This window comes from Neovison vison, chromosome 12, assembly GCF_020171115.1.
Source record: "Neovison vison isolate M4711 chromosome 12, ASM_NN_V1, whole genome shotgun sequence".
NCBI lineage: Eukaryota > Metazoa > Chordata > Mammalia > Carnivora > Mustelidae > Neogale > Neogale vison.
Window position 1 is genome coordinate 122,460,973 of NC_058102.1, and position 24,643 is coordinate 122,485,615.

The window sequence follows — 24,643 nt, forward strand, 5'->3', positions numbered from 1 at the left end:
ATAAAATCATTACTTATTTTCAACTGAATAACTGATTAACATTTCTCAAATAAGCTTCTTCCAGGCCTAATAGTTATTTTTCTTAACATATTTGCTAGGTTGATAATTTGCCATAGGTGTCATCATGAGAATAACCAGAATTAGATTAAATGTGACAAAAGAGAGACAAAGTGTTTCACACTCTTGAGTGATACCAAGGCAAGAATGGGAGAAAAGCATCGCAAAAGGAGACTACGGAAATGCTACTTATAAATTCCTGCAGCAAAACCGGCAATGCATCCATGGTAAGAGTTCTCATCTCACTTCCAATTTCTTTCCCTCAAGAACAATTTGAATCTCTTTGGCATCCAAAGTCTCATAGGTTAGTAAAGCTTCTGCTAGATTCTTACGCTCTTTTGCATGAGTCTTCAAGAGACATTTCGCTCGTTCTTATGAGTCCTGAAATGAAAAAAAGGAGGTATCTAAGAGGCAGAAAACTTAGTAGAAGATAAAATCATAAATGAGAAAAAAAAGTATATCCCTTAAAAATGTGAACTCTATTCATTTCTATTTATAAAAGATAAAAGCATGAATCTCTTTTTTAAAATTAATATAGAATGTATTATTTGCCCCAGGGGTACAGGTTTGTGAATCATCAGGCTTACACATTTCACAGCACTCACCATAGCATATACCCTCCCCATTGTCCAGAACCCAGCCACCCCATCCCTCTCCCCACCTCCCCCTAGCAACCCTCAGTTTGTTTTGTGAGATTGAGTCTCTTAAGGCATGGAGCTTTTAAACACCCAGCATGAAGCCTACTTGATTAACTGATTGATAGATAAGGCAACCTTGGTTCTCAAATATTAGTTTCATACTTGCAAACGTTCTATTTTAACCTCAAAATGTATCACAGGGATAAGTGAGGACTACTTAGGCAGCTATACTTAAAGATACATAAACATATACTAAACTTATCTGCTTTTTAGATAAGGTCTGCAAACAAAGAAATCGATTTCTCTATTCAATATACATGTTAAAAGGAAAGGCAGGTTTGCTCCATTTGCCTTGTGGGATTTCACCAATTTATTCACTTTAAAGGGTGAGAAAAGATCTACTTTTCTATTCTTATTTGGTAACAACTTACCTGTCAGTCAGTGACCACTATACCACTGCAAAATGAGTTTACCAACAGCAAGAAGCATACGTCATATAAAAATAACACAAGTATTAAAAATAAACATCCTTAGACATTCTGAACAAAACTGTTATGGTCAAGCGAAATATCAAATTAAAGAGAACATATAAAGTATTATAAATATGTCATGGAATATTGAAACTAATAACCTAGGATGAATTAGTATTAACTTTAAAAACTCCACTGGAATGAAACCCGTACACTGTAGCATGTAAGACTATGCTCAGGTTTTTATATCTTTAAGTTTCATATACATTTGAACCAAAAATGTATACTAGCTAAGCATCATTTTCCTTAATAACAATGTAAGTGTGCCATCTAGTGGAATGAGTACCTACCGCCCTCGCAAACTTAACATTTCAGAAAAGGATTAAGAGCAAAGAAAGAGTATTTCCAATGCTCTAATACTAGAAGAGATAATTTACTCAAGATAACATAAATAGTAAAAAAAAAAAAAGAATGAAGATTCAGGCAAGGGAGAGAGAATTCCTCTTCTGAAACACCTTCTAAACCTTTCCATCATATAAACTTTTCATAAACTTAATGACTTTAAAGCTTTTACCTCCTTGAGTTAATCAAAACCTGGCCCTCCTGGGGACACTCCGAATCCCTCGACTGACAGCTACTGATTCCCTCCTATCCCAGATCTTTCAGAGTAAAGAGGTGAGACCATTGCTCCCCTCACCACTGACAGACGATTATTTTACCATCCTCTTCCATAAAGCATGATTCCTTTGAAGTTTACACCATCTGACTTCAACATCCTTCATTCGGCCATCTACAACCCTAATTCCAGTTCTCGTTCACTAGACTTTCTGCCATTTAGCTCAGTCGTTTCCATTCTAAGACCTGCCTTCATGTACAACCAAATGGAATGCACATATCCAACCTCTGCACTAAGCACCAGACCCGCGTATCCCTCCCCACGTGAAATCTTCACTAAGACACCTCAAATTCAGGGGCTGAGCTGGTTATGTGTCTGCCTTCAGCTCAGGTCATGATCCCAGAGTCCAGGGATCATGCCCCACATCAGGCTCCCTGCTCAACAGGGATATCTGCTTCTCCCTCTGCCCCTCACCCACCCCACTTTATGCTCAGGCTCTCTCGCTGTCTCTCAAATAAACAAGTAAAACCTTAAAAAAAGAAAACACTTCAAATTCAATATGTATAAAACTCAGCTTATAATCTACACACTTCCCCACCTTAGGCCATCATCCGTGGTTTCTCAGTCAACGGCACACACAAACATTCTGAGGGTTTTGAAGGGGCGGGGGGGTGGGAAGTTGGGCCAGACTGGTGGTGGGTATCTTGTAGGGCACGTATTGCATAGAGCACTGGGTAGGGTGCATACACAATGAACTCTAGTACACTGAAAGGTAATTTAAAAAATAAAAAATCTTTAAAAAAATAAAAAAATTAAAATTCTAGTATCATTTGATAGATATTTTCATGTTTGGAAGAGTAAATATGATTCAGTCTTGTAAGTTAATGCCTCTCATATCCATTAACATTAAAGATTTGTGAAGGACTATTATCTTGGAAGAAGTTTTGTTTCTTATTTCAATTCCAGGACAGCCAACATACAGTGCTATGTTGGTTTCAGGTGCACAGTACAGCGATTCGACAATTCCACACGTCACCCACTGCTCATCACAAGTGCGCTCCTTCATCCCCATCACCTATTCCAGCCTAGACGGGCATTCTGAATATAAATATTCAGAGAACTCCTTGTAAAACATGGCTCAAGTAACAGTTTCAATAACCAGAAGGCAGAACAAGGGTTGATAGAGATAGATAACAGGCAACCCTCATAAACAAAAGCATGCAAGCTAGTCGCTCTAGGAACAATAATTCTACAGCAGTCTATTATGAGAGCTACACTGTGATCGCTTCCTATCACAACTGCTGTAAGTACAGAATGTTAAACCACAGACTTAGGCAAAGATTACAAAAAACTATTAGATCAAATTAAAATATGAATAACTTCTTTGATAAAATAAAAAATTTAAAACTGCAATAAATTTTATTTTAAAAATGCTCTCCACCACCCCCAGACTTTTGTGATATAAAGTTGTCAGAAGATTCTTTTAACAACTTGACTGAAATTTAATTCACACATCACAGAATTCAAAGTAGATAATCCAGTGGTTTTTAATATAGTCAGATTTGTGCAATTACCAACAATCTAACTTAAGAATATTTTTACTCCAAAAGAAATCCCGTAGCCACCAACAGTCACTCTTCATTCTTTCCTCCTTCTGGAAGCCACTTACCTACTCTCTGTTGCCACCGATTGGCTGATTCTGGACATTTCACATAAACAGAATCATATGTGATGTTTGGTGATGGGCTTCCTTCTCTTTTAAAGTTCATCCACGTTTCAGTATGTATCAGTACTTATAAAAATGGCCTTTTAATATGTACTTATCGAATGCTTCTGGGAAGCTTGTGGCTCCTATTATAACTCCTTCACTGGGTTTAAAGCTAGTAAAAAAAGAAGGAAAGTAACATTTCACTGAAAATTAAAACAATATACATATAGAACTGCTCTGCACAAAACTATAATTAAATTTAGTAACAGTAAAGAAAAGGGACTGATCCTTTTTATACCCAAAGTGATAAGACATCCCTTTTTCTTTTTTTTTTTTTTTTCAGGAGGAAAGGAGGAGGGCGTGTTATGGAAGGCTTCCAGGAAGGGCGTGCGGTCCGATGACCGCCCCGGGAAACACCAGTGACTCTGCATCTCCGGGATTTACCTCAGCTGCCCCGTGCTCACATGTCCACTGGCTTTAGAAGAGTCCGGGACAGAAACCGCGTGTCACGATTACACCAAAAATGCGACCGGCTTCACTGGGCTGCCCCGAAGCTCCAGTGACCGACCATCGGGCCAGGGGCCGGACACCCCCCGCCACAAAACACCAGCCTAACCCGCCCCTCTCCCTCGCTGCCCCGAACACGGAGCTGCCCGCCGGTGTGCCCCCCACGGTTGCTGCGAGCACCGGTACCGGTTAACCCGCTGAGGGAGTGCGGGGGGGCGGGGGCACGTCTGCCCGAAAGTCCTGTGTTAAGGAATCCCAGGCACAGCCCCGCGGCAGCCCCGGGGAGAGGGGGAGTGCGGTACTGGGCCGGAGGAGGGGAAAGGATGGCGAGCGTATAAAAGTTCAGCTATGCACACATAGCTTCGGTTTCTGGTTTCTTTTCCTTTCTCCTTCGTAAAAACTTAGCTGCTTTTTAAAACAAAAAGCCTCGAACTAAAATGGCCCTGCTTCCAAACCACTACGCCTGGGGCTGGGGGTGCGGGGGGCGGGGGGCAGGGAGGGAGGGAGAGGGATGGGGTCATCTGCACTGCACAAAGGCTCGAGTCACTCCACGGTCACTGTGGACAGGAGGCGGGGACGACATGGGGACGGGGTCGTTTGCTTGCTTGTTTGCTTCATAGTAAAGCGAGCAGGTCAATGCCACACATCCACAGGGGCAAGCTGGCTGGACACAGAGCTTTCGGGAGTGGAGAAGGGAAGGGAGGTCTCTCTGTCTGGGCCGGGTGGTTGGACGGTGGATCTGGCGAGGTGTCCGAGATGTCTGCGAGTCTGGCTGTGTCCAGGCCGAGCGGCCGCCCTGTCCTCGAGGTGGGGGCGAGGCGTGGCCAAGCACCTTCAGGCCTTGCTCTCCTCCACTTTGACCGGCCCAGGCTTGATTGCTCCGGTTCGCTTCATCTGGGAGGTGGCTGAGGGGGCCTCCTGCAGTTTCACGCTTCCCAGGCTGGGTTTTTCGTCCACTCCTTGTTTGGCCTGTAAGTCTGCGGTGACGCCACGGAGCCTCCGGAAGGAACATTCTGTTTACTGTCGGCAAAGTGGAAGCCCTTCATCTCCATCTGAGAGGACTCTGTGCTGGTGTCAAGGACCGAAGGCTGGGAGCCAGGTGGAAGGATTCTTCGGGGGTCCCGACAGAGAGGCTCTGCCCCTGGGGCAGCTGGATGGACTGCGGCAGAATCAGGGGCTGCTGCCCAGAGCCGTGCCGTGGCAGGGGGAGCTGGGAGCCCGGCAGCGGCATCGTCAGCTGTGGGAGCTGGGAGTCCAACAACTGGGAGGCGCCCAGGCCAGCAGCCTGACCCAGCTGGCCCTCGTACACCAGAGCTTGGTTTCCACTCATGGGCTGGTAGGGGGAGCCGGACTGGGGCTTCACCATCTCTAAGGGCTGCATGCCTGGGAACGCCGAGTACGGAGGCTTCAAGGCTGTGCCTCCAGAGAGAATCATGGTGCTGGGCGGTGACAGGCTGGGATGCATGTACACCTGAGATCTGAAGGGCTGCAAGGAGCTGAAGATCTCCTGAGCCTGGGAGGCAGGCAGCCCGCCCCTCAGTCCCAGCTGGGCTGGAGCCTGCAGAGACGTGTGAAGGGAAAGCGGGATCTGCCCGGCAGCGGCAGCCTGCTGGTAACTCTGCTGCTGAGGTATGGTCTGGGGAACCAGCCGGGGCTGACTTGCGAACATGTGGCCTTCCAGGTAGAGAGGCGGCAGGTGACTGCCTGGAAGAGAAGCTGAAGGCGCGACAGAGGCCACAGGCATGGGCGGCATGGACACCCCACGGAAGGAGCTGTAGCTGACCCCATTGGAGGCTCCCACAGACGATGGGGGTTGGATGCCTGAGCCCGTCCCACTCGGAGAGCTCTGCACCGGCACACTGGGGGAGTTTTCCCAAGCCTTGCGTGCAGACTCCATCTTCAGGGTGAGGTCCGCGGTGGGGAAGGACATCTGGGAGAGGCCGATGGCCCTCTGGATGTGATGGTCGCGCCGGAGGATGGGAATACTCGGGGCCAAGCCCGCGTTACTGGCCAAGGCATCCTGAAGTTTGACGACCGGATTCCCCGCAGGACCAGAGGCCGAGCCAGGCGGCAAGCTGAAATCAGAGTCTTCTGGATTGACTCCAAATTCAATGGGCGGCACCGGCAACACGGAATCCACGTGAAACAGGCGGGACGACGGCCCCCTGCAGCCGGTCGGCCCCCTCCGAGCCCTTTCTGTTCTTCAGAGACCGCTCATTGCCGGTGGGTCCTGGTCTGTGCTCCTTGCTCTGTCCTGACCCTTGTTCTGCATCCTTCGGCTGGGACTGCTTCTGAGCCTGCTCCTTGTGGCCGTCAGCCTTGGGCTCCAGGCCAGGTCCGCTCATGTCCTCCGGTTTCAGGGTGCCCTACGGGGAGCTGCGCTGGGAGGAGGTCGCAGACGACTCCCGAGACTCAGCGCTCAGGTCAACGCCGCTGTCCCCCTGGCTGCTCTTAAAACCCTCGGCGGAGCCGGGCTCGGCGCTGCTGAAGGCAGTGGCGGCTTTTGTCCAGGAGTCGTTGGTCGGGGCCTGAACGGGGAGGGCCTGGCTGCTGCTCTCCCAAATCTCGGTGCCCAGGCTACTGCCGGGCACGGTCATGTCACTCTGCTCCAGGCACAAGCAGTTTTGCTTTTTAGCAAACCGGGGAGGAATACGGGAGGAAGACCTTGCCCCTTGACAGGCATCTGCACGGCCTGCTCCTTCCTCCTCCTCTCTTCTTCCAGCAGGCGGCGCTGCTTCTTGGTAAGGACCTCGATGCAGCCTTCACCCGCCATGGGGCCCACTTCACTCTCCTCCCCAGGGCTGGACCCGCAGTTTTCAATGATGGAATTTCCGTAGCTCAGGTCAAACTGTTTCATGGTCTCTCCCTGTTCACCCGCCCTCTGAACAGCCAGCTTGGCCTCCTTCTCTGCCTTCTCACAGGGGACATCAGGGGCGTCAGAAGTGGCATGGGCTGGTCGCTCCAGCGCGTAGTGGTCGCTCCCACCACCGCCTCCACCAAGACCTCCAGGCAAGGCCTCGTCTGGGGACCTTTTGGCTTTCAAAGGCGTCCCACTCTGTTGGCTCTCATAACGGGGAGAAGCGTCTCCACCACCTGGCCTAACCGACTTCTCCCCAAAACCCCCGGCTCCAGCTTTCCGCTCTGCCTGTCAGCCAGGGGCCTCTGGCTGGAGAAGCTCCTCTTGGCCAGCTCCTTCTTCTCTCCCACAGCAGCCCCGGGCAGGCTGCCGTCCGCCTGGGGGTCGGGTTCAGCCCCTGGGCCCTCGCGCCGCTCCCCCCTCTCGATGAAGCCGCTGCTCTCGGAGGCCGTCTCCCACTCCTCATTGGCGTGATCAGATGAGTTCTGGTATGAGAGCTCGGGGGACCCACTCTTATCCCCGGGGCAGAGCTTGGGCCGGCCTGGCCATGGCCCTGCCGGCAGGTGGGGCTCCTCCTCGGGCCCCCAGAGGCCCAGGGACTCTCGCTCCTGCCGCAGGTGCCGAAAGCGTGGTGGCTTGTCCTGGCGAGGGGGGCGCCTTCTCCGGAACGGCCGGTTCTCTGCGCCTTCTGAGTCGGCCATGTGGTCGTCAGGGAAGAAGGGCCTCTTGTCCTCCAGGCGGCTGTCCTCGAAGGCCCTGGCACCAAAAGAGTCAGAATGTCTGTAGGCATTGGGGACACAGTCCCTGTCTGCGGGTCGCCGGGACCCGCACGCATCTGGGGAGCTGTACTCCTGCCAGGAGGCGCCCAGGCTCTTGCTCTGCCAGTGGGCGGCCTCTTTGGACACGAAGGTTCTCCGTGCCTAGCCGCAGCTGCTCAGCCAGGGAGGGAGCGCCCGGCCAAAGGCACGAGGGCCTCGGCTCTTAGCCTCCAGGCTTCTGTGGTCCTCGGAGCACACCTTGCTAGAGCGCCAGGAGTCCCTGAGTCCCCCTTCCTCAGGGAACTGCTCTCCCGCTCCAGGAGGGAGGCTTCGTTCCCGTTCTCTGGGCCTCGCTGCCGCCGCCGCTTGGGAAGCTCTTCCTACTCAGAGCCCTCACTGTGGGTCTCGCTGGCGATTCGCCGCCGCGGCTTGGCCCTGGGGAAGTCTTCCGGCTGGCCGAGGTCCCGCAGCCTCCAGCCACGGCCGCTCCTCGGGCCGCCGCCATAGATGCCCGGCGCCCCGAGTACCCCCCACTGCAGAGGCCAGGACCGCCGCCCACAGGCCGCCCTCGGAATGTGAACTCTCGGAAGCCGCGGCCGCGGCCCCGGGCCTGCCCTGGGTCCCCAGAGGCTTGCTCCTCGTCAATAAAGATCCAGTTGTTGGGGCGCCTGGGTGGCTCAGTGGGTTAAGCCGCTGCCTTCGGCTCAGGTCATGATCTCGGGGTCCTGGAATCGAGTCCCGCGTCGGGCTCTCTGCTCAGCGGGGAGACTGCTCCCCTCTCTCTCACTCTCTGCCTGCCTTTCTGTCTACTTGTGATCTCTCTCTGTCAAATAAATAAATAAATTCTTAAAAAAAATTTTTAAAAAAAATAAAGATCCAGTTGTTCCTCTTTGTCGGGGGAGTGTCGCTGGACTCCTGGGGCGGTCTGCTCTCCCAGGCCCGGTCGGGCTTCTCGTCCTCTTCGCACCTGCCGGCCTCACGGCCCAAGCCAGCGCGGGCGGAGCCCTGGTCCTCCAACGGGGAGGGGGAGGAATTGGCCAGCGCAGGGTTGTTCTCTTCATCCTCATCCTTGTCCGTGGTGCGAACCGGCCCCTTCTCCTTGGCCATGCGGGCACCCTCCTCCCCCAGCTCCTGCTTCACCTTCTCGAGTTCCTTCTCCTTGTCCTCTACCTTGAGGGCTTTCAGCACGGGCTTCTTGATGGGCCCGGACCTCCGCGTCCTGCCGGTCTGCTCTGGGTGCTGGCTGCTGGGGCCCCGGGGCTCAGGCGTCCACTCAGGCTGCAGGGGCGGCTGATTGTTGGGGCTCCCTTCCTTCTCCCAGGAGGAGACATTAAATGATGGCTCCTCCCGGGGCGCCCCCTTCTCGATGCTGTTGGCTGTGTCGGTGGCCTCTGGTGGGTGGCTAACGTCCCAACTGTTATACTCTGGCTTTTTCTCGGCTGGGGCAAAGTGGGGCTCCAGCGGGGAACACCTGAGGTCTGGGGTGTGACCCCCAGGTGCACCTGCTTCCTGAACATGGTCTTGGGGTGGAAACAAAAGCTCCTGGCCTATTCTTTGAGAAGAGACACAGCTGTCAAAGTCTGCTTGGGCCTTCTTGTCAAAAGCACTCAAGAACTCCTCCCCTCTCTCCTCAAGGAGATCGCGCTGGGCGCCTAGCCCCCTGACCTTCCGGGTGAGGCAGAGTAAGAGCTTTCATTCCTGACGTGCATGTCCATGGCCAAAGTGTCGTTGGATTTTGCCTGGGGAAGCGAGTAGCCCTTGCTCTGCAAAGCCATGTAACCCTCGGGGCTCCACACGGGGGCTGGGTCGAGGGTGGCCACTTTCCTTTCTTGCAGTGGGGGCACGCAGCTCTGGTCCTCAGAGTGACAGCCAGTCCCCCCAAGGCATCCTGGGGCATCATGGGCTTCATCAGTCCCGAGGGGTGGAGGGCAGACGGGTAGAAATCCATGGGGGCGCGAGTGGGCGGGATTCGTGGGTCCACGTAGGAAGGCATCATCATCCACCTGGGATCGAAGCCCAGCATCTGGGGATGGTGGGGGTAGAAGGTGCGCTGTGGGTGCGATGGCGGCGGGTACACAGGCTGCCAGTGCTGCATTTTGTACAGCTGCTCCTGCTGCTGCTGGCGCTGGAATCTGGGAGGAAGTGACTTCTGGTACTTGCTGAACTCCTGCGCGGGGGACCCGGCCTCCCTGGCCCCCTCCTCACTGCCGCCGCTCTGGGCCACGGCTGGAGGAGCCCTGGGGGCTTCTTCTGAAAACGTGCTGGGGGCTCCCTGGGCAGAGAAGTCAGGAGAGCCTTTGCGCACAGCAGGGCCATTCTCCTGTGGGGGCGGCTTCTCAGTGCCTGGAGATCAGGGCACCTCCTTCTCTGCCTGCTTCTGGGCCTCGCCCGCCTTCTGAGCCTGCTTGCACTTCTGATCCAGCTGCTTAAGCTTGGCGGCACAGGCAGCCAGCCTCTCTTCCCGGGCTCGGCGCTCCTCTTCCTCCCGGCGCTTTCGGGCTCGCTCCACAGCCTCGGACATCTCTGACTGCACAAACTTCTGCCGTGGGGCTGGCTTGTCCTCTTTGTCCTCAAGAGACTGTTATCCGAACATGCTGCCCAGCGAGGACTTCTGGTAGTCAGGGCCGGATGCCCAGCTGTGAAGTTTCCTAGAAGTTGGCTGAGGTTCTGGCACTTTCCGGACAACAGGGGTCACTGCTTCGCCCCAGTCTTTTCCTTCCTCCTGGGGACGCTTGGCATCAGCACTGTCCGCGGAGCTCATGGACAACTGCCGCTGCCGTCTGGGGTCCCAACTGCTCCACTTGGGCCTGCCGTCCTTCCCAACGTCCTCCTCCTCTTCGTCATCACTGAACTTCAGCTTCTCGGAGTAGTCCACTTCCTCGTGCAGGCCTGCCCAGCCGTCATCGGCGTCGGCGTCCAGGTCATCCAGGCCCTTCAGGTTTTCGGGGTTGATGATGGTGGGCCGTGGGGCCCGGCCCACCAGCTGCCTCAGCGGGCGGATGGGGCGAGTCGTGCCCAGCCTGCTTTCCTTCCCATCTTGGTCATTCATCTGGAACTGTCTAAAAGGAACACGGGGCTCAAGACGGAGCTGGGGAAGGGAAAAGATCCTCGTTCCACTGTACCCTGGTTCTCTGATGACTGCGGTGAACACATAAAAGCAGGAAGCATGTCATGGTATGTAGGTGGGTGGTATACATTTCCCACGAACTGTGAAGCCCCTTTGCGGACAGGCTGAGCCGGGCGGAGACAGGGGTCCTTAGAATCGCTGGTGCATGCCGAGGAGGGGGCTCCGTCTCCTGCACTCGAGTTCCTGCTGCCCAGCTCAGTTGGGGAGGCACTCAGAGACGTGGCAGAAATTATGTTTCGCCCACCGCCCTCCCTCCAGCTTGTCACATTCTGAGGGCGGAGGCTTGGTCCTGGCCCATACGACAGATCGAAGACGCCCCTTTCCTTGCCAGCCTTGTCCTGCCCTCCAGCTGCTTTCAGCGTCCGAAACTCCTCCGGAGAGAAGGATAACAGTCGGCTTGAGCCCCTTAAACCACCTTCGTGTCCTGCTGGCTTTCCATTCAGCTGTGCCCATGACTTTGGTCCACCTGGCACGGAATTTGTGTTCTCCTGGCTGCTCGACTGTGTCGGCTTCTGTAAGCTGGAGACAGGCCTCTGCAAACCCGGCTGCGGCAGCGACTCCGGCTGCGGAGAGCCCGTCGCACTGGAACTCTTTGGGTCTTGCTGATCCTGCTTGTTTGCCCATCCCGTCCCGTCCTTGGGAACTATCACGATGTTGGGGTCCTTTCCTCTGTTTTCAGACTTCAAGCTCGGCAGGTTTGCAGGTGGGGGCATGCGTCGGGCTGTGGCCACTTTCCCGAGACTCTGTAAGCCACGTCTAGGAATAACTGAGGATCTGACCGCGTCTACTGATTTTCCTTTATAATTATCAAACAGGCTGAGAGTCCAATACTTGCTTTTCCCATCCTTGCCCTTGGTTATTTGCCCCAAACGATCGGACATTGCGATGAAATGTCATCTAGGAAGGAAATTTTCTCGGCACCACTCCCGATCTGCCTGGTCTGGTTCCGCGGGCGCGACGGGGCCGGCGGATGGCGGTGGGGCGGCGGTCGGGCGCGGAGGCGGCGGGATGGCGGCGGATTGCGAGGCCGCGGCGCGGCTGCTCGCTCGCTCGCTCCCTCCCTCCCGGGCTCGCTCGTCGCTGGCTCCCTCGCTGGAGCCTCGGAGCCTGCGTCTGGCCGGTCGCCTCCCTCTAGCACTCGGCTCCCCGCCCCCCGCCTGCCGCCGCCCCCGCCTCCTCCGGCCTCCGCCTCCGGCCGCTGCCCGCAGCCGCGCCTCGGCCCGCGCAGCGCCCCCTGCCGCGCCGCCCGGCCTGAGGGGGCCGAGCAAGGGCGGGGGAGGGGGAAGGATCCCGGGGAGGCTGGGGGGGAGGGATCCCCGGGAGGCTGGGGGGAAGGGCACGGGAGAAGGAGCGGTGGGGGGTGCGGGGGTCCCGGCCCCTATTATTTTTTTAAAAGAACAAATGTTACTAGGCCAGTACTCAATAAAACTGCTAGCAATAAATCACAAAGTCATCTATGATTACATGGCTTCACGGTATTTGGTATTTGTTCTACTTAGGAAGACATGACCTGACAGAAGCTAGGGAACTTAATTTGTGAAAAATTATCCTCAAGCTTACGAATTCAAATCCTTTGCTCCTAGACTTCCTGTTTGGTTCCAAAAGGTCATACATGGTTTTAAGAAGCCTTTCCTTCTGGGATACCTGGGTGGCTCAGTGGGTTAAAGCCTCTGCCTTTGGCTCAGGTCATGGTCTCAGGGTCCTGGGATTGAGCCCCACATTGGTTCTCTCTGCTCAGCAGGGAGCCTGCTTCCTCCCTCTCTCTGCCTGCCTCTCTACTTGTGATCTCTCTCTGTCAAATAAATAAAATCTTTAAAAAAATAAAAAAGATGTCTTTCCTTCTTCCAAAGCAACCCTCCTTCTTGCTCTTTATATTATAAAAACTGATGCAAACTTTTAATCTACCACAACACTAAAAGCGAGTCACGAATTTTGTAGGAACCAGCAAACACTCTTTAAGTCTCCAAACAGACTAGAATTCTCAATGGGAATCATCACTTTCCTGTCATGATACAATCAATGAGAAAAGGTAGAGAGTCACCAATTAAGAAAGGTTCACTTATTTGTGGAGCATAACAAATAGCATGGAGGATATGGGGAATTAGAGAGGAGAAGGGAGTTGGGGGAAATTGGAAGGGGAGGTGAACCATGAGAGACTATGGACTCTGAAAAAAATCTGAGGGTTTTGAAGGGGCGGGGGATGGGAGGTCGGGGTACCAGGTGGTAGGTATTATAGGGGGCACGGATTGCATGGAACACTGGGTGTGGAGCAAAAATAATGAATACTGTTATGCTGAAAATAAATAAATATAAATTTAAAAAAAAAAAGGTTGATACTTCAGTCACCCCACGAGTAATGGAAAGAACACAATGCAGAGAATCCAGCTTGTCTTGACTTCATGCACAGGGACTACTCTGTTGCCTACATTTTTTCCTCTTTCTTTCTATTTTTTTTTTTAAGATTTTATTTTAAAGTAATTTCTATACCCCACGTGGGGCTCAAATGTACAACTCCGAGAGGAAGAGCTGCATGCTCCACTGACTTAGCCAGATGCCCCGCTATTTCTCCAATGTTCCCAAATATATTACCATATCCCAAAGACAGATGAAGATTCAATTACCCATCCATTTCAGCAAGAAGCTGATTTACAGTCTGCCTTGAATATGGATGCATTGGAGACTCAATTCGCTTCCCACCAACAGATCTAATTCTTCAATAAATATAACACAGGGAGCATTTGCTTTTGCTTCCCCTAGGAAAAGAGAAGAGATACAAATAAGCTTAATGAAGTCAATGTTTTTTGAACAAAATCATGTAAGTATTAAAAACCTGTAAAACTGTCAAAGGCAACAAAAGACATTCATTAAGGAGAAAGTCCATAAAGATGAGATCTCTTTCTTTCTTTTAAAAGTGATTTAAGAATGGTAGCCTCGGGGAAAAAAACTGTACCATACAAAATGATATATAATAAAAACAGCCGAGTATTCATTCTTCTGACTGTACAAGCCACAGTCAGATTTGAGGCTAACTATTCCTTAATTACATACTACTGAATTAATGAATAAGATAAAAAGGACAACAACAACAGAAAACCCAGCTTTTCAACAGGCCCCAAGCTCACATAACACCTCTAGCTCCTCTATTTGGGAAAGTACAGTTCTGTTTTAGGTCACACATTAAATTACCTAAAACCAAAACCCCACAATGGCGAGGTCAGCTATCAATCATAATCGAATAACAAATAGGTAAGAATCCCTCTTCCCCTAAAATTAACAAAATTTCGTATTGTATGAAAGGTACATTAAAACATACTAAATAGATTTCTGATATGGCTGGCTCCCACACTCACAAACATTTCATCAAATTCTGATCCAGAAGAATAATAAAAAGGAACATCAGCTTCTCCAGCTACAGCTCGAGCAAGAAGCATCTTTCCTGTCCCTGGTGGTCCAACTAAAAGTATTCCTGAAAGAGAAAACAAATACACTGATTCAACTTAAAAAATAAAAATAAAACCTGATGTGAACCTATGAAACAAACAGTTATTAATTAATGCATACATAGTTTTGAGGTTGAAAGCACATGACTATTATTTTGAAACAAAGCAAAACATATGTCTCTAGTAATGATTCTCTTCAGGAACTTCTTTAAAAACTAATTTCCCTCCACCATTTAAGTCTTGAGAGAATGGAACATAATAAATTTATCTGTCATTAAACAAGTAAGATAAAATTCACATAAACACAGATTAAGAGATTAAGCAACCAAATGTGACACATGAACCCTTGACTTGATGTTCTTCCATAAAACACATATTTCAGAAACTCTGATGAAAATTTGATGTGGACATCTGAGGAAATTTTGAAAAAATTCCGGAGTACAAGATATTAAGGAAATAATATTCAATTTTATTTGGTAGGATAAATTATTCTCTTCAGGATAATGTCCTTAGTCTTAGGTGACACATAACAAAGTATGTAGAAGTAAAGTAGTTCACTCCTGTAGCTTTGTAACTTTTCCTATGTTTGAAAATTTTTATAACAGCAGTACTTTTTCATAAGTTGGAATAACAGATTTCTCTGTTTTCCACAACTTTTCATGTTTCATTTAAAAAGGTAAAAAACCCTTTATTAGTTAATGCTATATTTTAACATAAAAACTATCTTTAAAGGAAAGTTGTTGAAAAATACCCCTAAGACTACCCCTTGCATTGCCATGTTATCGTCATTCTTAACTGGTTTAAGTGGTAGAATGTATTTTTGTAACTGAGAATTTTCCCATAATTTTGTAAAAGATCTCTTGTGATTAGAAAGAAAAGTGTTTAACTATTCTATGACTTTAAACTTTAAACTTTCTGATGTTATAGTACTGATTCTAATAAATGAATTCTAAATTTGCAGAGATTCATACCAACACTTTTATACACTGCTGAACACTGTCAGTAGAGATAGTGGGTGGTATAGAAACAAACCTTAAATATGAGTGCCGCCTTTAACTTACCAATTCTGTTTCTAGAATTAGAATCCAGAATAATGAATAAATAAATGAGCAAATCTAGACTTTATTCTGAAGAGATAATTAAGGATGTAGGCAAAACCTTGAGATAATAAGATGATCATCACAGTGCTGATTTTATCGTTTTAATTAAAAATGTCTGAGTAGAGTTGACACACAGTTACATTAGTTTCAGGTGTACAACATAGTGATTTGACAAGTTTAAACATTATGCTGTGCTCACAAGTGTAGCTACCCTCTGTCACCATACAACACTATTACAGTATCACTGACGGTATTTCCTATGCCTTTTACTCCTCTGACTCACTCATTTGACAACTGAAAGCATGTTTCTCTCATTCTTCTTCATACATTTTGCCCAGCCCTCACACTGCTAATTTTAACCACAAAACACTGGAAACCACAAAGGCTTAATGTAAGTGATTACAGCATAGCATGATCATTTGGTCCAGGGACACCACAAAGTCATTACAATCTTGGACCCAATTCTAGCATATGGTTTTCCCTCACACCAAGAAACAATTCTCCAACACCAGTTGGGCACCCTAACTTTCCAATCAATTCTGATGCTACCTACCTGGAGATAGCATCAAATACCGTAAGTTAAGGACTTCATCCCAAAAGACTGCAGAATACATACTAACTTGTGGAAAGTTCCAGCCCTCTTATCACATGGTTGATTGTCCTGGCAACCAGATGCTAACGTTAGGTGTGCTGTAAGAGTCGACTCATTAACAGAAGACAAATCTATTCCTATCATCACTATAAAACTACAAGAAATGGGACTAAGACCACATATATATTTTATTTATTTATTTATTTATTTATTTGACAGACAGAGATCACAAGTAGGCAGAGAGGCAGGCAGAGAGAGAGAGGAAGGGAAGCAGGCTCCCCGCTGAGCAGAGAGCCCGATGCGGGACTTGATCCTGGGACCCTGGGATCATGAACTGAGCTGAAGGCAGAGGCTTTAACCCACTGAGCCACCCAGGCACCCCTAAATATGTATTTCTAATTATAAATCACAACAGTAATTAAAAGAGAAAACATCAAAAACAAACAGGACTATTCCACAAATTAGTATGTATATTGCACAAATTTTAAGGTCATGAAAGATCCACACCCACTCCCATAATAATAGAGAGGGGAGAGGAGACTGGGTGACTGAATCACTTAAACATTAGACTTCGGCTCACCTCATGATAGGGTCGTGAGACTGATCCCAGCATGGGGCTCTACACTCAGTGCACAGTTTGCTTCAGATTCTCTCTCTCTGCCCTCCCCCTCACCGGCTCCTGCACTTGCATGTGTGCTCACTCACTCTCTCTCAAATAAATAAATAGGCTAAACAACTTTTTCAGATTGAAGAAAAATCAAGGGGTGCCTGGGTGGCTTAGGTAGTTAGGCAGCAACTCTCGATTCTGATTCAGGTCATGATCCGTCTGATTGAAGATTCTCATTCTCTCTCTCCCTCTGCCCCTCCCCACTGCCTGCTCTCTCTCTCTCTCTCTCTCTAAAATAGTTTTTAAAAAAAGATTAAAGAAAAACTAAATGTGTAAACCTGGATTGAGTCTTAAACATGGATTTGGGGTGGGGGATGGGAAGACCTCACTACAAAAGGTATTAACAAGAGAAATGCAGAAATTTGAATATAATTAAATTTCATCATTAATTCTGGAACCGTGTGAAATTTCCTGACTTTAATGACTATACTGGAGTTATGTAATAGAATATTCTTATACTTTAGGATATACATAACAATGTATTTGGGTTAAAGGAGCAGGATATCTGTGAGTTATGCTTAAACAGTTTAAAATTTACGAATGTTGAACCATCCTTGTAGCCCAGGGATGAATCCCACCTGATCATGGTGGATAATCTTTTTAATGTGCTGTTGGATCCTGTTGGCTAGGATCTTGTTGAGAATCTTAGCATCCATATTCATCAGTGATATTGGTCTGAAATTCTCCTTTTTGGTAGGGTCCTTGCCTGGTTTGGGGATCAGGGTAATGCTGGCTTCATAGAAAGAGTCTGGAAGTTTTCCTTCTGCTTCAATTTTTTGAAACAGCTTCAGGAGAACAGGTGTTATTTCTTCTTGGAAGGTTTGGTAGAATTCCCCAGGGAATCCGTCAGGTCCTGGGCTCTTGTTTTTTGGGAGATTTTTGATCACTGCTTCAATCTCGTTATTATATATCGGTCTATTCAGGTTGTCGATTTCTTCCTGGTTCAATTTTGGTAGTTTATATTTTTCCAGGAATGCATCCATTTCATCTAGGTTGCTAAGCTTATTGGCATATAACTGTTCGTAATAACTTCTGATGATTGTTTCTACTTCCTTGGCGTTAGTTGTGATCTCTCCCTTTTCATTCATAATTTTATGAATTTGGGATTTCTCTCTTTTCTTTCGGATTAGTGTAGCCAGTGGCTTATCGATCTTATTGATTCTTTCAAAAAACCAGCTTCTAGTTTCATTGATACGTTCTACTGTATCTCTGGTTTCTCCCTCATTGATCTCAGCTCTAATCTTGATGTATTCCCTTCTTATGTGTGGAGTTGGTTTGATTTGTTGTTGATCCTCCAGTTCTTTAAGGTATAGAGACAGCTGGTATATTCTAGATTTTTCAATTTTTTTGAGCAAGGCTTGGATGGCTATATATTTTCCCCTTAGGACCGCCTTTGCTGTATCCCATAGGTTTTGGACCGAAGTGTCTTCATTCTCATTGGTTTCCATGAGTTGTTTCAGTTCTTCTTTGATCTCCTGGTTGATCCAAGCATTCTTAAGCAAGGTGGTCTTTAGCTTCCAGGTGTTTGAGTTCCTTCGGAACTTTTCCTTCTGATTGAGCTCCAGTTTCAAAGCATTGTGATCTGAGAATATGCAGGGAATCATCTCAGGCTTTTGGTATCGGCTGAGTCCTGATTTGTGACCCAGGATGTGGTCTATTCTGGAGAAGGTTCCGTGTGCACTTGAGAAGAATGAGTATTCTCTTGTTTTAGGGTGGAATGTTCTGTATATAACTATGAGGTCCATCTGGTCCAATGTGTCATTCAATGCTCTTGTTTCTTTATTGATTTTCTGCTTCGATGATCTGTCTAATTCTGAAAGAGGCGTGTTAAGATCTCCTACGATTAGTGTATTCATATCAATATGACTCTTTATCTTGATTAACAGTTTTCTTAAGTAATTGGCTGCTCCCATATTGGGAGCATAGATATTTACAATTGTTAGATCATCTTGGTGGATAGTCCCTTTAAGGATTATGTAGTGTCCTTCTGTATCTCTGACTACAGTCTTTAGTTTGAAGTCCAATTTATCTGATATGAGAATCGCTACCCCAGCCTTCTTTTGAGTCCCATTGGCATGAAAGATGCTTCTCCACCCCTTCACTTTCAGTCTGCGTGTATCTTTAGGTTCAAAATGGGTCTCTTGTAGACAGCATATGGATGGATCCTGTCGTTTTATCCAATCTGCAACCCTGTGCCATTTTATGGGTGCATTTAGGCCATTCACATTGAGAGTGATTATTGATAGATACGTTTTTATTGACATCGAGTTACCTTTGAAGTCTTTCTTTCTGGAGAATGTCTCTATATTTCTGTTCAATGCTATTCTTGGGATTTTTCCTCTTTTATAGAACCCCCCTTAATATTTCCTGCAGTGTCGGCTTGGTGGTTGCATAGTCTTTTAAGCCTTGCCGGTCTTGGAAACTCTTTATCTCTCCATCCATTTTGAATGTCAGTCTTGCTGGATAAAGTATTCTTGGCTGCATGTTCTTCTCATTTAGTGCCCTGAATATATCTTGCCAGCCTCTTCTGGCTTGCCAGGTCTCTGTGGACAGGTCTGACGTTATTCTGATGGGCTTTCCTCTGTAAGTAAGGAGCCTCTTTGCCCTGGCAGCTTTCAAGAGATTATACCTACAATTATAATTTCTCAATCTGACTATCAGGTGTCGTGATGTTAATATGAGAAGAGAGAAGAAACACATGGTCCTCTCAATTGATGCAGAAAAAGCATTTGACAAAATCCAATATCCGTTCCTGATTAAAACGCTTCAAAGTATAGGGATAGAGGGAACATTCCTGAACCTCATCAAATCTATCTATGAAAGACCCACAGCAAATATCATCCTCAATGGGAAAAAGCTTGCAGCCTTCCCATTGAGATCAGGAACAAGACAAGGATGCCCACTTTCACCACTCTTGTTCAACATAGTATTAGAAGTCCTAGCAACAGCAATCAGACAAAAGAGAGAAATAAAAGGTATCCAAATTGGTAATGAAGAAGTCAAACTCTCTCTCTTCGCAGATGACATGATTCTTTATATGGAAAACCCAAAAGACTCCACCCCCAAACTACTAGAACTCATACAGCAATTCAGCAGCGTGGCAGGATACAAAGTCAATGTGCAGAAATCAGTGGCTTTCTAATACACTAACAATGAAAATACAGAAAGGGAAATTAGAGAATCGATTCCATTTACTATAGCACCAAGAACCATAAGATACCTGGGAATAAACCTAACTAAAGAGGTAAAGGATCTGTACTTGAGGAACTATAGAACACTCATGAAAGAAATTGAAGATGACACAAAAAGATGGAAGACCATTCCATGCTCTTGGATCGGAAGAATAAACATTGTTACAATGTCTATACTGCCTAGAGCAATCTATACTTTTAATGCCATTCCGATCAAAATTCCACCGGCATTCTTCAAAGAGCTGGAGCAAATAATCCTAAAATTTGTATGGAATCAGAAGAGACCCCGGATCGCTAAGGAAATGTTGAAAAACAAAAATAAAGCTTACCTTACCTGATTTCAAGCTTTATTACAAAGCTGTGATCACCAAGACAGCACGGTACTGGCATAAAAACAGACACATAGACCAGTGGAACAGAGTAGAGAGCCCAGCTATGGACCCTCAACTCTATGGTCAATTAATCTTTGACAAAACAGGAAAAAATATACAGTGGAAAAAAGACAGTCTCTTCAATAAATGGTGCTGGGAAAACTGGACAGCTATATGTAGAAGAATGAAACTCGACCATTCTCTTACACCGTACACAAAGATCAACTCAAAATGGAGAAAAGACCTCAACGTGAGACAGGAATCTATCAGAATCTTAGAGGAGAACATAGGCAGTCATCTCTTTGATATCAGCCACAGCAACGTCTTTCAAGATACGTCTCCAAAGGCAAAGGAAACAAAAGCGAAAATAAACTTCTGGGACTTCATCAAAATCAAAAGCTTCTGCACAGCAAAGGAAACAGTCAAAAAAACAAAGAGGCAACCCACGGAATGGGAGAAGATATTTGCAAATGACAGTACAGACAAAAGGTTGATATCCAGGATCTATAATGAACTCCTCAAACTCAACCCACACGAAACAGACAAACACATCAAAAAATGGGCAGAAGATATGAACAGACACTTCTCCAATCAAGACATACAAATGGCTATCAGACACATGAAAAAATGCTCATCATCATTAGCCCTCAGGGAGATTCAAATTAAAACCACATTGAGATATCACCTTACACCAGTTAGAATGGCCAAAATTAATAAAACAGGAAACAACATGTGTTGGAGAGGATGTGGAGAAAGGGGTACCCTCTTACACTGTTGGTGGGAATGCAAGTTGGTGCAGCCTCTTTGGAGAACAGTGTGGAGATTCCTCAAGAAATTAAAAATAGAGCTTCCCTACAACCCTGCAATTGCACTCCTGGGTATTTACCCCAAAGATACAGATGTCGTGAAAGGCCATCTGTACCCCAATGTTTATAGCAGCAATGGCCACAGTCGCCAAACTATAGAAAGAACTAAGATGCCCTTCAACGGATGAATGGATAAGGAAGATGTGGTCCATATACACTATGGAGTATTATGCCTCCATCAGAAAGGACAAATATCCAACTTTTGTAGCAACATGGACAGGACTGGAAGAGATTATGCTGAGTGAAATCAGTCAAGCAGAGAGAGTCAATTATCATATGGTTTCACTCATTTGTGGAGCATAACCAATAGCATGGAGGACAAGGGGCGTTAGAGAGGAGTAGGGAATTTGGTTAAATTGGAAGGGGAGGTGAACCATGAGAGACTATGGACTCTGAAAAACAGTCTGAGGGGTTTGAAGTGGCGGGGGTGTGGGAGGTTGGGGTACCAGGTGGTGGGTATTATAGAGGGCACAGCTTGCATGGAGCACTGGGTGTGGTGAAAAAATAATGAATACTGTTTTTCTGAAAATAAATAAATTGGGCAAAAAACAGTTTAAAAATACATTTATGTAAAGCAAGTGAGCAAATGACAAAGTGCTAAAAATCTACTAGTTTAGTTAAGAGTACAGAAAGTTCTCTGCACTATGCTCACAATTTAAAATCTGAAATTGTAATAAAATTCAAAATCCCCTTCCTCTCAAAAAAAGGTTATAAATGGTATGTTCAGAATGAAGACTTATTTGTAAAATAGCCATTAAGAACTAAACCTTAAGCATTTAAATCAGTAAAAATTAAATCAGCAATGGATTATTGTATTTTTTTAATGTCAAGTCATGGTAAAGGGAAGGTACCTTACCCATGGAAGTTTACCTCCAACTACAGTAAATTTTTGTGGGTTTGTCAAGAATTCAACAGACATCATTAAGAATGTTAGCTATCGATTGAAATTAAAAGCACATTTATGTGTGTACTTTTATGTATTTATTTTAAATTACTCTGGTTTAATAATATATTTGCAGCCAATTTGCAACCCTGTATTAGACAACTTTAAAGAGTTCTCAGTGGGGAAAAAAAGAACTCAAGTACACTGGTCAGGGTTAAAAAGAAACTACCTGATACGAAATATAGCAAAACATAAAATATCTCTGGGCTGAAGGGCATTATGAAAATCTAGAATTAAACTCATGACTCTCTTAGATTCCTAGATCATTTTCTAGGACTTTCTCTAGGAAGAATACAATCGTTACAGAGTAAACGAATGTTTTTTATTATGCTTAGAATGGTCTTTGAAAGTTACTGATTAAATTATTAAAACTTAATAAAATGTTTGCAAAGTTAACAGTTGTATTTAAAGCTCGGTCCATCCCTAAGGAGAAATGCATACATATGTTCACCAAGAAACATAAGAAATATTCACAAGACCACTCTTTAGGCCAAAACTAGAAACAACCCAATGTCTACCTAAGGGAGAATACACAATATTGTGATTCACAGAATGCTGTGCAATGGGGATGAATGAAGTAAAACTTCATGTAAAAACATGGATGGATCTCATAAACATCACGTTGAATGAAAGAAGCCATATACACTACATGTATTATGTTTATGTAAAGTTCAAATGCAGGCCAATTAATGTATGTTATGAGTCAGAACAACGATACGCTTGTGGTGGGAAGAAAGGGACACTAGGAAGTTTCTGGTAACATTTCACTTCTTGAGCTGGGCGCCAATAATATACTGAGTTCACTGTGTGAAAACTTACTGAGGTACAGACTTGTGATTTGTACAGTTTTGTGTGAATGCTAAGCTTCAAAATTTATGTTTATAAAGAAATCTGGGGGGTTCAGTCATGATCTCAGGATCCTGGGATCAAGCCCTACTTCAGGCTCTCAGCAGGGAGCCTGCTCCTCCCTCTCCCTCTGCCACTCCCTCTGCTTGTGCTCTTTGGCACAGGCTCTCTCTTGAATAAATAAATAAAATCTTAAAGGGCACAGATTGCATGGAGCACTGGGTGTGGTGAAAAAATAATGAATACTGTTATGCTGAAAATAAATAAATTTAATTTAAAAAATTAAAAAAATAGCATCCCCCCAAAATAAAAAAAATGTATATAAAAAGAAATCTAGCCCTTTATCCATTAAAATACATTTTTAAAATATTCAAAGATATCCATATACTGAATGAAGGCCAAAAGACATTTGGTCAAGGTAATCAATAACTTTAAACTGTAGGAAAAGGGAAACAGATTAGATGTCATCTACTACTAAAGCTACATTTTCTCTGCCCAAACTTTCTGTCAAGAAAATTCCCAACTGAGGTATATAAAATCTTTTTAGAATGGAGTTTAGGGATCAAGACAATGAATGAAGTTATAAAAGCCCTTATTAGTATTTTTATGGCAACTATATGTAAAATTATTCCTACATAACCAGAAATTCTAGGTAAGGAAATGAAATTCCTATACTAGCTCTTTAAGGGTCAGTAAAACTGATCACAGGTACCACCTACTGACCCACCTATTTTGGTAAATGCTATAAATTACATTGGTCTATATAAATTTAGATTCGATAGCGATGGTGGCAATATAAAATTATAACATTAATTATAATATCAGTTTAGATTAGCACAGAAAATTTTGTGATAATCTACAAACTTTGGGATGAGCCCTTTCTAAGATTATCTATACGTCTTCTTTAGCTTCATAATCAGAATTGGACACATTCCAAAAGAAGTGTAGTCTATTGAGTACTGAAGTGTATACACTGCAGGGAGAAAGGAAGAACGCCTCGCTGACCATAATCTCAGCACAGGTTCAAGGCGCATCTTAACATGGGCAGGACCCTTTGCACTCATCAGTTTTCAAATACTCACCGCACCAACCTCTTCCTCAATTATTCTCTTATCACATTCCGACAGGGTTCACAGCTGTTTAAATTGCCAAGGGAGGGGAGCCTGGGTGGCTCAGTGGGTTAAAGCCTCTGCCTTTGGCGCAGGTCATGATCCCTGGGTCCTGGGATTGAGCCCCGCATCCGGCTCTCTGCTCAGCACGGAGCCTGCTTCCCCTCTCTCTCTGCCTGCCTCTCTGCCTACTGTGATCTCTCTCTCTGTCAAATAAATAAATAGTATCTTTTTAAAAAATTGCCAAGGGAAGGGAAGGACTACTTGGTATAAAATTATCATAGTGACTCCAGATAATTTATTCCCTAATAGTCGAGGCTATGAAAAATATTTATGCATAGATAGGGAACAGAGTGTGGAAAGAGTAGGTGCTCTCATTCTACTCCATATTAAAGTAGCCTTTTTGACTGATCAAACAAGTCAGGCGCATTAATTATCAAGATCTTTGCTCTCTCTCTTCCTCTGGCTAGAAGTGTCCTTTGCTCAAATACATACATGGTTTAGGCACACCTGACTGTCTCAGTCAATAGAGCATGTGATTCTTGATCTCAGGGTTGCACATCTGAGCCCCGGGTTGGGCGTAGAGGGTTTCAAGTTGAGCCCTGTGTTGGGTGTAGAGATCACTTAAAAAAAACATGCATGGTTTACTCCATCATCTTCAAATCATCACTCAGCGTCACATTCTCAATCAGACACTGAATATCCCCATTTAAAATTGTGATCGTTAGGGGCACCTCTGTGGCTCAGTGGGTTAAGCATCTGCCTTTGGCTCAGGTCATG

The 24,643-nt window shown here is 46.2% G+C and overlaps 1 long non-coding RNA gene and 1 pseudogene across 1 annotated transcript; both read right to left on the reverse strand.

The window, feature by feature from the left end:
- Nucleotides 1-3,649: 3,649 nt before the first annotated feature.
- On the reverse strand, nt 3,650-14,067 carry LOC122891739. The gene is made up of 3 exons (XR_006381318.1): nt 14,052-14,067; nt 13,360-13,491; nt 3,650-3,661 (listed from the first exon to the last, which is right to left on the reverse strand). It is a non-coding gene; the product is annotated as an uncharacterized LOC122891739 (long non-coding RNA).
- LOC122891738 lies at nt 4,796-11,683 on the reverse strand (annotated as a pseudogene).
- Nucleotides 14,068-24,643: the final 10,576 nt, after the last annotated feature.